At 41.2% G+C, this 16,915-nt stretch overlaps 1 protein-coding gene across 1 annotated transcript in view; it reads left to right on the top strand.

The window, feature by feature from the left end:
- Positions 1–1,162: 1,162 nt before the first annotated feature.
- Positions 1,163–16,915, top strand: part of LOC143996276 (ATP-dependent translocase ABCB1-like) — a 142,108-nt gene continuing 126,355 nt past the window's right edge. The window contains exon 1 of the mRNA XM_077491246.1: positions 1,163–1,330. The gene's annotated coding sequence lies outside the window, so the exon portion shown is untranslated. The remainder of the gene's footprint in view (positions 1,331–16,915) is intronic.

Below are 16,915 nucleotides of genomic sequence, written 5' to 3'. Positions count from 1 at the left end.
GTAAAGAACAAGAGAATGCATTTTATGAAAGAATTTTTAACATTGCAGCGTGACGAATGTGCTATATCGATTATGAGCAGTAGTTTTACCTGAGCGAGCGCTTCCATGTCCAAATTTAATTGTGAGCATGCGTGGCACCTTGTCCGTCGGAGTAGGCTACACATGATCGGAGTATGTCCGATCGGAGCATTTTGTCTGAAAATTTTACCGGCAAGTTGGAAAAGTTGGTCCGTCAGATACTCCGACGGAAACAGTGCGATGCAGACCACACACAGTCGGAATATCCGACAAAACGGTCCGATAGGAAACATTCCGTCGGAATCTCCGACCATGTGTACAAGGGCTAAGAGATGTAAAAATATGGAATAGACCCCCTCCAGAGGTGGTTCTGGCCAGCTCAGTAGATTGCTTTAAGAAAGGCCTGGATTATTTCTTAAATGTACATAATATAACTGAGTCTAACATTTATAGGTAAAGTTGATCCAGGGAAAATCCGATTTCCTCTCTGGGATCAGGAAGGAATTCTTTCCCCTGCTGTAGCAAATTGGATCCTGCTTTTCTGTTTTTCTTTTCCACCATCCTCTGGATCAACTGTGGGTATAGGATTGGGTGTATGGGATTGTATGATATTTGTTTATTTATTTATTTATTTATTTGTATTTATTTATTTTTTATGGTTGAACTAGATGAAGTTGTATATTTTTTCAACCCGACTAACTATGTAACAATATAACTATGTATGTTGTCTTTTTTATGTACTGTATACTTTTGACTATTTGAGCCGAATCCTAAAAATATTGAAGCACCTCCACTCAAGCATATATAGCTTCCTTCAATAGAATATTTTATAAGCGGTAAATGTTAATTCTGTTTTACTTGGCTGAAATAAAATGTATGCGCAAAACAAATTTTTACCATTTCCTGTTTCACTTGTTTCAAGAATAAAGATCTAATGGTATAAAAATAAACAGGGACTATGGCTTTTTTATCAGTATGTACAAAGGGTGGACCGATCAAAGCTTTCCAACTGTGACACAGGAAGACACGCTGAAAATAGAAAAAAACTCTAAAAGTCATATAGACAAAATAATCACTGATTTGCTGCAGTTTATGAACATTTTCATAATATTATTCCAATACATTCTCAGAATGTACACAATGGTTTGTGGAAATCCTTAAGATCACAGACCAGGACAGAAGACCAAGAGATTTCACATTTTGAACCTTAAATCTATAGCTTGGAAAACATTATACTTCACATTTGAGAGGAGTGGAAACACTGACTTTGGCTGTCCAGTTCATGAAGAGTGAAGAGGTAGTAAGGAATAAGGTTGGTATATTTGTTAGGTGACATACTTCGTGACATATTTCTAATTGGTGGCTGTTGTTCACATATGCAGAATAACCAACAGTATCTACGCTTTGTTATGAATAATAATATTTGTCCTAGTTTAAAGCCCAATGCCAAAGCTGTAATGAGGTTGAATTAGTAAATCATTAGAGAATGTTCACTATGTAAAGTGAATGTTCGCATATTAAATAATGTTGACCTAAAAAAAATGATAATAGATTATTGCCTATACATAATTCAATTATTGAAGTGATCACTGTCTATTTCTTTAGTAAATGTCACATTGTTCATATTCTCATTTGTCATTTGTTAAGGGGCTGTTTCTTTCCCTACACTTACCTCAGTATTCCACATCAATATTTTGTCAATTTATGGAAAAAATTAAACCACTATCCAAAAGCCCCAAAAATGTTTTTTGCTATCCTGTCCTGTCTTTGTCATTGAAAAATAAATGATGTCCTTCTTTAGCAAAATCTCTGTAATTTACATTCTCTTTTCTATTTATCTTACATTTGCACACGTGACATTCATGTGTTTTTTTTGTTTATGTTAGTTTGTTTTACAAATTGGAGAAATGCATTTTGCATGGCAATCTATGTATGTATGTATCTATTTATGTATCTATGTATCAGTCTCTGATATTTTAAAACAACTAAACTGACTGATTGACTGAACAACTGACTAGATACTGTTCCCGTAGCAAATCATACAGTTGTGCACAAAAGTTTGCATACCCTGCCAGATATTGTGACATTTTGCCATTAATATTGAAAATATCACTGATCATACCAATAGAACTGTCTTTTATTTAAGAAAAGTGATCACATGAAGCCATTTATTATCATATAGTTTTTTGGATCCTTTTGAAATCATAATGATAACAGAAATCACCCAAAGGGCCCTGATAAAAAGTTTATATACCCTGGAATGTTTGGCCTTGGCACAGACACAGAAGGTGTCACACACACAGGTTAAAATGGCAATTAAAGATTAATTTCTCACGTTACTGGCTTTTTAAATCACAGTTACTGTCTGTGTATAAATAGTCAATGGGTTTGTTAGCTCTCACTTGGATGCCCTAAGCAAGCTAGATACTGAGTCATGAGGAGGTAGAAAAGAACAGTCAAAAGACTTGCGTAACAAAGTAATGGAACTTTATAAAGATGTAAAAGTATATAAAAAGATACCCAAAGCCTTGAATATGCCATTCAGTACTGTTTAATCCCTTATTAAGAAGTGGAAAATTCAGGGCTCTTTTGATACCAAGCCAAGGTCAGGTAGACCAAGAAAGATTGCAGCCACAACTAGCAGAAGAATTTCCAAGGATACAAAAAAAACACAGATAACCTCAGGAGAAATACAAGCTGCTCTCCAAAAAAGATGGTGTGGTTGTTTTTAAGGAGCACAATTCAACGATACTTGAACAAAAAAGAGCTGCATGATTGAACTACCAGAAGGAAGCCTTTACTGCGCTAATGCCACAAAAAAAGCCCATGTCAAGGTGTTGTTGGCTTTTTTTGTGGAACTTGTACAGTAGAGGCTTCTTTCTGGCAACTTGAGTACAACCACACCATCTTTTTCCAGAGCAGCCTATATTTCTCCTGAGGTTACCTGTGGGTTTTTCTTTGTATCTCGAAAAAATTTCTGTAGCTGTTGTAGCTGAAATCTTTCTAGATCTACCAGACCTTGGCTTTCTCTCAAGAGTTCTCCAAATTGTCCACTTTTTATTAAGTGATTGAACAGTACTGACTGGCATATTCAAGGCTTTTGATATATTGTTATACCTTTTTTCCATCTTTGTAAAATTTCATTACCTTGTTACACAGGTCTTTTGACTGTTCTCCATGCTCACCATGGCTTAGTATCTAGCCTGCTTAATGCATCCATCTGAGAGCTAACAAACTCATTGACTATGCACAGACACTAATTGTGATTTAAAAAGTCACAAATGTGGGAAATTAACCTTTAAAAGACATTTTAACCTGTGTGTGCCACCTTCTGTGTCTGTACCAAAGCCAAACATTCCAGGGTATGTAAACTTTTCATGAGCCCATTTGGGTGATTTCTGCTATCATTATGATTTTAAAAGGAGCCAAAAAGTGATAAATGGCTTCATGTGATTACTATCCTTGAATAAAAGACAGTTGTTTGGCATGATCAGTCATATTTTCAATATAAATGCCAACATTTCACAAGTTATGCCAGTGTATGCAAAATTTTGAGCACAACTGTATATTCTTCAAAAAAGTCACATACTTCTATGCTCTAGCTCAATAATCCATAGCAACCTATTTTATGGCAACTGAACTATATATATATATATATATATATTTGTTCAGTATGTGTTGTTTAAAACTTTTACTAAAGATACACTGTTCAAAAAAGTGAAGTTGTGTTCATTTTGAATAGCCAATCATTTTTTTCTTCCATATGATTAAAGTGAACACAGTTTAAGCTTATTCGTACTCAGTAAACATACACTCTACAAAGTCAACATACTTTTTCAAATCCTGTAGACAATGACTCAATAGTGTTTTGTTGTATTGTAAAGCTCTATGTATATTACAAAAGAAAAAAAGCAGTTTGATTAGCACGGACTGCAGAAAGAGGTTACTTTGGGCACCAAAATAATTTTTTACCTCCAAAGATAAGGTTAATTGAAAATTTATAATTTATTTTAAATTTCAAATAAAATAATTAACCATAGTTACATCATTAAAAAACCAAAGACCATTCATAAAAAATGTGTCCATTTCCGAAGTAAACCAAACATAAACCATATAAAACAGACCACAGACAAGACATAAATGACACACACAACAAACACAAAAAGTGAGGCTGGTCCGGACCAATTGCTACCGATTGCCAAAAATGGTTATTATAAACCAATTAAACCTGTAGAAATGCTCACAATATCGGTTAATATATTTATCTGGCAATCAGCAGCAAGCATGGAAAAGAGACTAATTTTAAATTATGGCTATTACTATCAGCCTGATTCCCGAAAATCTTTACGACAGAGTGTCCATTCGATAGTTATGAATATACAATCCATTCGTCAGTGACAATGTTTGGTATTTCGAAAGTTGTTGGCTTGGATTAACCAAATTTATTTGATAGTTTAAAAGTTAGTTCCTTCGGAGACTGCTATTTGTTCACAAAGGCCACAGAAAGCTAATATAAAGCAAAACATCTGAGTTGTTTCACGACTAGAAGCAGTTCATTTCCATTTAGTCAGTAAATGCTGCAACATCACAGTACATCAACAGATAATTTTGAAGGGCCATAAATTATGTCTAATACAATACCAAAGCCTTCCCCAGCGCTGTTGTTTATTTCTCTGAGGAAAAACAGATTGTCCGATCCTGAAAGGGTTACTTCACGAGCATAAAGTTTTGCTCTACCGACACATGTTTTATAACATCCACACGATATGCACTACTCACGGGCCGACATCAATCGTTGTTATTTTCGATATGAGAACATTTCGGCAGCACAAAAACAAAAGTGATCCTCTGCTGTTAGTGATTCAGCGCGGGCTTGCGGAGACACTGATCGTCCATATGAAGGAATAATATCGAATTTCTCGAAACACAAAACACTCCGTGTATCAGGCTGCATCAGCTGTCAATGTTCTATGTATATTAACAGTACCTCTAACAGTCATTTTTAAAATGTTTGTAGTCCCTGGTCTGCTCACAGTGTAATAAATTGAATGCTATTTAAAGGAAAGTTAATGTTAAATAAGTACCAGTATGTTTATTCTTCTATAACATATTTATTGTAAATTCAATAATGTAAAGGTGTCAGTAGAAAATGTGTAGACAAGGCTGTCAGCAGCAGGCTAAGACCTATTACACATATTCAGATACTATATGCACATTTTACACAAGGTAAGTGTAAGTGCTTTTTAAAAGACTCCCATATGGTGAAAGTTGAAAAAGGGGGGCCTTAAGATGGACACCCATTACAATATGATTGTACAATCCCGGTACGATTTCCTTCAGCTTTAAAAAAAGTAAGGCCTACTAAACAAACTAGAGAAGAAATTAAAAAAGACAAAACCGCGCTGTCTAAAAAAAAAAACACAACCACAATTAACTGCCTGCACAAAGGAAAATCTATGTGGTAAAAGCAATATAAAGTAATAGTAAAACCCCCAGATGATGCCTTATTAAGAGGTTTGCTAATGCCACTGCATTGCCAGAATTTTAATGTACATGCACATGTGAGTACCCATTTTTTATTGAATAAACGATTTTTATATAACGGTAATACACTATGTGGCTCTATTTCCTCCTTTTTTGGTATATGTAACCCGGGAGAGACTCACAGTGTATACCTGGCTACTATATTTCAGATCCCTTTTCAATCCACATATGCAAGAGTCTAATTCAGATGTGTATGGAAGTTCGGAGATATAACATCCCCTGGTGTGATTACACCATTAAGCCTTAATGACTCAATGGGCATAAGCCTAGTTGGGTCCATCGCTTCCGGTAAGCCTCATTCCATAAGGTGGTGGTTATCTTCAGACAAATCACTTGTTTTTCCAGTATCTACGGCACTCTTTGAAATCTTCGTGGACTTATAGGATTTTATATTTTTTTTGCACCATTGCTTTTAAAAGTACTTACACAATGCATGTATATAAAAGTATTGCTTCTCCCCCAACCAATTAAAGCATTTATTAGCCTTCATTCCACCCCCAACCACGTGGCTTAACAGCCCTGTAAAAGTTTGCCATTAATTAGTTGAAGTGGTGCTAGCCCAGGTGTCTCCATCCATGCTCTCCACAATGAGTAAAATTTACGAGGTGCATTCCTATGTTGGAATGTCAGTTTTTCCCTCATCAACATCCGGTTAACCTGCTCCACCCATTGATGTCTTAGTAGTACCTATAAAGTCCCACATCTAGGGGGTTTCTCAATTTTTCTAGTGGGAACCCTGGGCGTTATCCAAAGTCGTGCAATTAGTTTGCGCGCTACATATAGTAAACGAAGAACTGCTGTGCGAGCAGGAGGAGACAGTAGCTCCTCATCCAGGGCGCCCAACAGACATATCTTAGGGTCTCGCTGAATAGTAAAATCACATACCTGAGAAATTATGTCCAGTATTGCTTTACAATACCGGAAAGGTTTGGGGCATTTCCAGAACATATGTAACAGGTCACCCCTGTCCCGCTGACACTTCGGACATATAGGTGTGTCCCGTAAACCCCAACTATGCAGACGTGCTGGCGTTCTATATGCTCTATGCAACAAGTAGAGATGAGATAGTTTTGGGAGGCGGATACTGAGACCAGGGGGGCAAAGGCGAGGCAAGATTCCAAGTCTCCCATCCATAATCCCAACATCCCGCTCCCATTTGTGTCTACATGGCAAACCAGCCTATAACGATATCATGTCCGGGACAGGAAATGTTGTAACTAGTTGCCATGTTGTTTGGAACGCAGCCATGACAGCTTGGCTAACCTTGTAACATTACAGAAGAATCTGAACCCCCCTCCTTCCTCTTCCCTTGTAAATCCAAATCCAAAGCTTTTAAAATTTCAAAAGGAAAGAAAAGTCATCTCCGCAGAGGAAGCAGAACCAGGCTAGGTCAGTAAACAAGGCTCATGTTGCCTGGCAGGATATTCAGGCCTGTCTCAAAACTGTCACCCCTTCATTCAGAGAACCAACAGATAACTGTCATAAATACCTCAAACCACATAGAGTGCAGACAGATTAGTAAAGTTCTGAAACGTCAGCATGTTTCATAACTTCCAAAGTAATAATAGCACAGCCATAATATGGAAATTTTTAGTTTCCTCAGATAATTTGTAACATTTCAAGTCCAGACACCCCTACGTCAGGTCATATGGGAAGCCACTGGGACCCCTTACTCCTCCTAGGTAACCCTGAAATGGGAAACCTGTCGTGTGTACTTGTTTTGAAGCAATATCACACTGATCACTAAAATGGATATCTGCAGTCTATAAACAGTAGAGAGGCAGAGATATGAATATGTATCACAAAGTGTACCTGGGACAGGGTCATGAGTGTAGACACCTCCCAGCAACCAACCCCTAAACAAGAAGACCAGACGATTGGTCACTGGTCGCTGTCAACACCCCCTTTGATTTGACAGAAAAGAGGATAGGCCAAGGCAATGGTCAGTTCTCTTTTTACCATCCAAGCAGGAACATCTGCCAAGTTTGAGAACCGATTACCTTTACTCATCGATCAAACTCTAATCAGCCCTTGGACATTAATTGCAAGTATTCTTCCTTCCCAATTCTACCTTATTTCTTTGTGGCTGTATATTGTCTTTATTTTTTGAAACATCCTTTTTCTGTAAATGTTTTATTCGCACCAACCTTGACCTTTTCATAATAAATCCTTATGTTGAAAAGTGTTAGCTTTGTCTTTAAAGCTCTTGATGCAAACTATAAACGAACCTGTGTCTTAAAAGGGCGCTACTGTGGCAGAGTAAGGCTACTGAGCAGACCTGTCTGTGGTGGCAGTGTGTGTTGCAAGTGCTTATTCTAAAATTATAATTGGTATTGCTAAAATTACAAGTCCCCCCGGCTCTGTCTTTTAAAATGGGGGTGGTGGCAGTTAAAGGGTTAATTGTGTAATTAGCCCAGTGACAATCGCTCTCAGGCTGCCTGCACCTACATTGTGGTCCCGCAAGCTGGAAAATCTTTGTGCTGGGCGCAGCTGAGTGTGGCATTGTTATGTAAATGACAATGGGGTGTGAGGTTGGCTGGTCCTTCGTCGCCAGTTAGCGAGGAGGGCAGGGATCTGACATCCGCGTTTGTCACATATTGGCTGGCAGCGTAGCGGGATAGTTTCGCATTAAGAGCATTCAGTGCATTGTTAAGAATTAGCTCTGCACTGAAGGATTGTAACCTTTGTGGAAACAGTCCTTAGAGACAAGCTGGTGCACATTTTTTGACCTTTTTTTTTTAAAGAGAGATATACAGCAACAGTTCCTTTCTACACCTTCTACCTATCTCTGCTTTCTGTTCTATCTTTTCTGCTTGCAACATATCTGGGTTATCAGCATATAAAAAGATGAGCAAAAATGAACTGACTGCTGAGTGCACAGAAAGAGGAATTGACGTCGGTGGCAAAAATCGCGAAGGCTTGATACATGCCCTACAGGAGTTTAATATCCGAACAGACCAGAACCTGGGGGAAACTGGACCAGAAAGGGTTTCCGCTACTCCAGAGCCCAGTGGTTCAGAGGTGGCCTCACCAGATGGGCAAGCAGAGACTGACCCTGGAATACCACAGATTGTTACCTCCAAGCCACCGCCAGAGCAGCCCAGCATCAGATTGCTTGGAACCAGCATAGACTGTCATTAAATGGAGGAGATGGACCCTGTGGTGTACCTGCAGTTCCTCGAGCGACAGGCTAAAAGAGAGGCTGCGGAGCGCAGGGCTGAGAGAGAAGCTGCGGAACGCCAGGCTGAGAGGTAGGCTGATCATCGGCATGAACTGGAGATGGCTAGGCTCCAGCAGCAGCGACAGGCTCAGAACCTCAGATCCCTAGAGCACAGGGATGCCTCTCTGCCAGTGACCTCGGCAGCCAAATTTCCAGTTATGGAAAAGGACAGTGACATTGACGTGTATCTACTGTCGTTTGAAAAAACTTGCAGTCAGTACCATCTACCCCCAGCACAATGGGCCCGGTACCTGACGCCAGGGATACGAGGCAAGGCCCTGGATACTTATGTTGAACTGTCAGAAGAGCAGGGCAGTGATTATGAGGCCCTAAAGGCTGCAATCATCCAAAAGTTTCAGCTAACCCCGGAAGTGTACCGGAAGCATTTTAGGTCCTTGCAAAAGGGGCCTGGGGACTCATACCTGGATGTGGTAAGTCGCTTATGCACCACATTCCGGCAGTGGCTCAAAAGCTTGAAAGCCAATTATTTTGAGTCCCTGGAAGATCTTATGATTGAAGATCAACTTTTGCACATCTGTCCTACAGACGTCAGACAGTTTGTGCTGGAGCGAAAGCCAACCTCTAACAAAGCAGCAGCAGAACTGGCAGATACCTATATCCACTCTCGGGTATCTGACCATCGCAAGGCTTTTCCGAATGGCTGAAAAGGAGGGAAATCACACATGGCAACCCCTCCTCTGCCTACCAACCAAGTTCCTCAGTGGCTGGAGCCAAAGCCTTTGTGACTGACAACCACAAATGCGATAACTGTGGGAAAGGCAGACATCTCCGGACCCAATGCCCTGAGCAGAAGAAGATGACAACCCCTGGCCATCCGGCCAGCAACCCTTCTGCTGTGCTGCTCGTCAGAGGTAAACCTCCAGGAACCAATGCCACCTTGCAGCCAGTCATTGTAGGCCACCGAACTGTAACGGCTTTCGTGACACCGGAGCTGAAGTCACTTTGGTCAGACCAGAGGTGATAGAAGAAACAGACATCATCCCAGAGAAGTACCTTACCCTGACCGGACTTGGGGGAACCCGTTCCCATGTACCCCGTGCCTATGTTTTCATTGATTGGGGTGCCGGAAGTGGGATGAGAGAGGTGGGTGTCTCGGAAGAGATCCTCACTGCTGTGTTGTTGGGTTCTGATTTAGGTACCCTTGTTTCTTACTATGCCCCTGCTAAGAGCACCCGGAATGCTCCCACGGAACTCTCTGGACCTACCAAGGTACTGTTTACAGATGTTAGGATAATATCTGGGCAACCTGTGGATGGACAGATTGAGGGGGAGGGTGGAGTTGAAGTGCAAGGTCCTCCTTCTTCAGAGACAGGAGAGGAGGCCCCCTTGCTAGTGAAGGTAACCGATGTATGTTCCAATGATGCTGAACTGATAAAGGTTAAATTTTATGATGATGATGATGATGATGCATTGCCAGTATTGGTGGTCACTCGCAGTGCTGCAAAGGCAGCCGAGGTGCAGGCACTGATCGCAGAACAGCAGGAGGAGGTCTCGGGGCCCTCTCCCTGTTCTGACCCAGTGGACTCCACCTCTGTTGAGCCTCAGCAGCCGTCCTTGTTTGCCACAGGACTGCTGATTGGGAGTTGTTGTTCCACCTTTGAAACAGCACTGCAGACAGACCAAACACTAGCACAGCTCAGAAGTCTAGCTGATCGCCCCCCTGCAGAGAATGACAAACAAAAGGTCTACTAGGACAAAGGGAAACTGTATAGAGAAAGTTTGCCTGCAGAGGGGAATGAGGCTGACATAGGGAGCAGACAGCTGGTGGTACCCAGTCAATTTAGGGGACAGCTGCTAAAAGTGGCCCATGAGACATGGGGATCACTAAGACCCAAGGGCGGTTGGTACATAACTTTTATTGGCCTACGATGCTTTCTGACATAGCTGACTACGGTCGGTCCTGTGTTACCTGCCAGCGAGTTGGCAAGGTAGGGGAGGTCCACAGGGCTCCACTAAAACCTTTGCCTGTGATTGACGAACCTTTTAAGAGGGTGGCAGTGGATATCATTGGGCCTTTGGCCATCCCTAGCAGTTCAGACAAACGTTATATCCTGACAGTTGTTGATAGGGATGAGCTTCGAGTCCGAGTCGAACTCATGTTCGACTCGAACATTGCCTGTTCGGCGAACAGTGAACAATTTAGGGTGTTCGCGGCAAATTCAAAAAGCCACGGAACACCCTGTACAAGTCTATGGGAGAAATCTTAAGTGCTAATTTTAAAGGCTAATATGCAAGTTACTGTCCTAAAAAGTGTTTGTGGACCTGGGTCCTGCCCCAGGTTTCCGTTACATCAGAGGGGGGTGGGGTCACCCACACGTCATTGGGGAAGCCAGGCTTCCCCACTTGCGTCAGAGGGGGCGGGGTCAGGTGATGGATGGCTCTGCCCTCCTCATATAAGAAATGTCAGGCTGCCGGGATCCCGCAGTGTCTCCTCCAGTGGAGACAGAGGAAGGATGGATGGACTGCGCTGCGCTGGACGGAGAGATCACCCGTCATTGGATCAGATCAGCCATCGCTGGACCCGGGAGAGATGATCATCCGTCGCTGGATAGCAAGAGTGGATTACCACCGCTGGAATCTTTTTTTTATTTTTTTTATTTTTAATAAAGGACTTTTTCAAAAGTGTGTTTGTCTTTAACATTCTTTTACACTTTCTTTGGGAAATGGTAGGGGTACTTTTGTACCCCCTTACCATTTCAAACAGGGGGGGTCCCCTTGTTAAAGGGGGCTTCCAGATTCTGATAAGCCCCCCGCCCGCAGACCCCCACAACCACCGGCCAGGGTTGTGGGGATGAGGCCCTTGTCCTCATCAACATGGGGACAAGGTGCTTTGAGGGGTCTGTGACCCCCAAAGCATCCTCCCAATGTTGAGAGCATGTGGCCTGGTACAGTTCAGGAGGGGGGGCACTCTCTTATCCCCCCTCTTTTCCTGTGGCCTGCCAGGTTGTGTGCTCAGATAAAGGGTCTGGCATGGATTTTTAGGGGGAACTCCACGCCATTTTTTTTTAAATGTGCTGTGGAGTTCCCCTTAAAATCAGGTCTGGTATGTATATTTAGGGGGAACCCCATGTCATTGTTTTATTTGAAGCTGGGTTCCCCTTTATTTCCCTTCCAGACCTGAAGGGCCTGGTAATTGAATTTGGGGGAACCCCACGCTTTTTTTTTTTGATCAATGACTTTCAATGACTGTTCTCTGTATTATGGGAGCCGACAATTCATTATAGCCGTGAGTGATTTTAAATAAATTTTTTCCTGCAGAAATTACACTTAAATTAATTAATTACACTTAAGTTAAGCACGGAAAACATGCGCCCCTTTACAGGCATACTATACATACCCCCCAGGTACAAAATTTTAAGGAATATTACACTTTTATTGTTTCACTATAAGTAATATTAAAATCACTGCTCCCGAAAAAAGGGCAGTTTTTAAAACTTTTTTTTGCATTGATACATGTCCCCTGGGGCAGGACCCAGGTCCTCAAACACTTTTTAGGACAATAACTTGCATATTAGCCTTTAAAATTAGCACTTTAGTATATTTTCTCTCTGTCAAATATTTTCTCTCTATGTCGAATATTTTCTCTCTGTCAAATATTTTCTCTATATAATCTTGAACTAATAGAATAGAAAGAGTCACTTTGAATCTCCTATTCTATATCGAACCGTTGTAACAACGAAAATGAAAATAAAGCATTTATTTATGTTGGAACTTTCGTTTTTCGGATTCTGCACTTTCGTTATCGTTTGTCAAAACGAAAACGAAAATACCTGAAATTCGGATGAAAATGCATTGGGATGAAAACGAATGCACGTGTCTAGTTAGCCAAGCTGTCATGGCTGCGTTCCAAACAACATGGCAACTAGTTACAACATTTCCTGTGCCGGACGTGATATCGTTACACCTCCTCCCTTAGGTAGCTGCATGGGAGGGAACTACAATTTTCCTCCTGACGCAATCGACTCTTGGGCTTGGCTTGTCGTGACAGCCCATCAGCATTGCCATGGGTGGTGCCTTTCTTATGCTGGATGGTGAAATCTATTGCTGTAGAATTAAGCTCCACCAAAGTAGTTTGCCATTCTCCCCAGCAACACGATTTAGCCACCTCAAGGGTTTGTGATCTGTGATCACAGTGAAGTGCCATCCATAAAGGTACGTTTGTAACTTCTGGAGAGCCCACACGATCGCAGAAAAAGAGGGGGGGACGAGAGAGCGCCCCCCCGAACCATACCAGGCTACATGCCCTCAACATAGGGAGGATGCTTTGGGGGTCTGTGACCCCTCAAAGCACCATGTCCCCATGTTTATGGGGACAAGGGCCTCATCCCCACAACCCTGGCCGGTGGTTGTGGGGGTCTGCGGGCGGGGGGCTTATCATAATCTGGAAGCCCCCTTTAACAAGGGGACCCCCAGATCCCCTTGTTACAGGGGAACAATAAATCCCCAGGGGATTTATTGTTATGGGTTTGTGCTAGCGCTACAGCTAATTCATCCTCCGAAAGTGGGGCATTGAGCAGGTCTGCGTCCAAAGTTGACAAATGGGGCAATGTACATTTCCCCAGAAAATCCTCCAAGTCCCAGTCTGTTGGCTGCACCTTAGATGAATATATATCCATATAAAATGCCTTAAAAATTTGGGTTAGCGCAGCAGTCTGCATGTGAATGATTCCCGATTTGTCCTGCACAGTCGAAATTGTGGAGGTGGACCCCCTGTGCCCGTGCCAAAACGGCCAGCATATGCCCAGTGGTCTCCCCCTCCTCAAAATGTGACTGCTGCAAGAAAAAGCGTTTGTTCTCAGCCAACTGCAGTGCTAGCTGTCTAGACATAGACTGAGCACCCAACCAGCTCCTCTTAGTGTCGTCTGTGGGGTTAGCAATATAGTTATCCTCGGCTTCCTTAAGTGTCCTACAGACCTCCATTTCCCCACGCCTTGGTCTTAGTTTTAATTTGATTAATTGCTGTAATAAATTGCCCCCTATCAAAGGCCTTAGCTGCATCCCATACTATATTCAAATGTGTGGAATGCATATTGTCCTCTATAAAAAGTTTTAGCTGTTCACCAATGGGGTCCGACTCAGGAAACAGCGAAATCCAAAAGGGGTTAAGCTTCCAGCACTTGCACGTAGCCATAGTGGGTAACCGTAATGTCGACCATAATGAGGAATGATCTGAGATATGCCAATCATTGTACCCTACATCAACAAGCAATGGGATAATAAGACTATTACCTAGGCATAAATCTATTCTGGATACGCGCCCATAAGAGGTAGAACAGCAGGAATATTGCTTTACTGAAGGGTGTCTCAATCTCCACAAGTCCATTAATCCGAGTTCCTCACGTAGCCCTGCAAAGGGAGTATGTCCCCTATTATTTGAAGATAAATTATTTGAAACTGGTATTTTGTCTAACAAATGATTTAAATAATTATTATAATCACCTACTGCCACAAGCGGTATGTTGGGATATAAAAAAAGTTATACAAACAATTCATCAATATATACGAGAATATCAGTATAAAAACAGCGCTTATTTCTAAAAAAAAGGTCCTTTGTAGAAGTCGTAATAAACAAAAAAATCAAAAAAATCACTAGACAGTTCCAAAATGTGCAGATAAGGTGCCTATAGTGATCTAATCAACGTTGTAAGGTGATCAAAGGTGCTGCCAAACTTTCTTCCACCAAAAACCGGGAGTGCTTCACCACATGCGATGCGTACCCCCCTCGGGGGTTAAACTCACCAGACACAGCTGATAAGATAAGCCTTAAGGAGTAATCACTTCAATGGATATAGTAATATTCATATATATCCCCCTTTAGCGTTGCAGTCACGAGTAGTCCTCCAAGTATATCATAGAAATGAAACAGAATATATACATAGCATAATACTGTTTTATTTTTTTTAAAAAGTTTGACACATATCAGTAAAATCACCCACTTCAATATATGCGTACATTAACAAAGAGTAACATCAGCGTTAAAATCGTGTACTTCACCGAATTAGCAATTCCAGAACCATTCACCAGTGTTCCCCTGTATACACTGGGTATCACTTCCTGGTCCGTGGTTAGCGGTGGAGCGCACACCTCACTTCCGGTAGCGTCGTGTAGGCCACGCCCTGACGCGTTTCGTCACTTCCGACTTCAACCGAGGGCGTGGCTACACGACGCAACCGGCCAATATATATACAGCCCGCCCTCTCTCCGCAAGCCAATCAGGCAACAACACAATATCCAGCCCACACGACGCTGCACATCGTCATGGAGACCGGACGTAAGCAGCCTGACAATACAATGCGGGGAGGAACTATAGCCAAAAGCAAAAACGATCGTAGCATACGTCGCGATCTGTTAATTGCAAAGGCAAGTCTGACATTATGAACATTGTAACATGAGCAGCACGTAGCACAAATATCCCTAAAAAATATATGAAATTACAGTAAAAAAATATATATCCTCAATTTATAAATAACTATGAAACACGCAATAAACAAGGATACCATAGGAGGAGGATAAAAAAGGACAAAAAAACGTCAATTAATCCCTATATGTGTATATAGTTTAAAGAAAGAAACTTTCTATACACATAGAGGTTTCTAGATTATCTCTCTAAAAAACGGCTCTCTCAGAGCCAGAATATATATTTTATGTATCATAAAAGATATATATGTATATGTATATACAACAATTCCTGCATATATAACAAAACTATATCACATCTTATCCTGAGACCAACGCCCCAGTCAAAAATGGAATCTTAATTGTATTAAAAGGAGCCATCATCCCCATGGTGTTTATTAACACCATGGGGTGCCATATTGAGGGGCTTCATCCTAGTTAGAACTCCTTTCAATACCAAAGACAAATAAAATCACAGAAAACAACCGTAAGCGGAAAAGGAAACATAAAAACTAGAAATATTTAAAATAATCAACGTATTAAAACTGTTAAGAGTATTCCAAATATATTAGAAACTATTATGAATATTGCACATTTCCTTCTAACAGAGGTAATCATTCAATGCCACTCCCAATCCCCATAATCACCAGCCCTAATCCAAAAATGTAATGTTGCATAATGTGTCAGTCATGGGGTAAATACAGTGGCAAGACACCAATCGATGTCAGAAAGCCTCTCATAATAGTCTGTAAGAGTGGGTGTGGGTAAATCAAGATACTTTATGGGGGTAATGTCGCAGCACATGCAATACCCTTCATATCATGGATATCTTTATTATTCAATTCGTTGTATCGAATTCCCTCCCAGCCCACTAGATAATATTCAACTAATAACATTAAAATATTATAACATTAAAGAAGCAAGCTCAGTCAAAGATTTAATAGTCACTGATAAAACAATTAATATCTAGGTCGACATTTAACCCCTTTGGTGTTAGAGTGTCAACCAAATATATCCATTCCGTTTCGTGTTTGGATAGCTCTCGTACAAGGTTAGACCCTCTCCAGGAGGGTTTCATATGCTCTACTCCCCAGAATTTGAGCCCCGATGGGTCTTGATTATGGTAAATCTTAAAATGTAGGGACACATTATGGTCCTTAAAACCCAATTTAATATTAGCCACATGTTCCGCTATTCTTATCCTTAAGAGTCTTTTAGTGCGGCCTATATATATCAAACCGCATGGGCATTGTAAAGCGTACACAACATAGGATGTATTGCAGGTAATAAACCCTTTGATTGTAAATTCTTTATTATTACCAGTGTGAACCGTTCCAATGCTCTTATTGGTGCATCAACTTCTTTACACGCCCTACAACGTCTACAGGCATAAAACCCTTCTTTCTCCCAAAAAGAGGGTAGGTGGGTGGGAGGGTCTATCACTTTTTTAACTATCTTATCTGCATAGTTAGGAGCCCTCCTATAAATAAACCCAGGTTTTATAGGTAACACTGGTTGTAGTGTTTTATCCATCAAAAGGATATGCCAGTGTGTAAGAAATATATTCTCCACCTCCCTATATTGTGAATGATATCCTGAAATGAAATTCCATTCATGACTATTGGAAGTGCGAATAGCCTTATTGTTATTCAAGAGGATACCTCTTGATGTAGATGCTACTCCTTCAATCACTTTATCCAATTGTTTATCACAATA

This window comes from Lithobates pipiens, unplaced genomic scaffold, assembly GCF_037356315.1.
Source record: "Lithobates pipiens isolate NorthernLeopardFrog02 unplaced genomic scaffold, aLitPip1_a1.2 Scaffold_19, whole genome shotgun sequence".
NCBI classification, from domain to species: Eukaryota; Metazoa; Chordata; class Amphibia; order Anura; family Ranidae; genus Lithobates; species Lithobates pipiens.
Note: the sequence above shows the minus strand (reverse complement) of the source record. Positions and strands in the feature narration are given on the sequence as shown.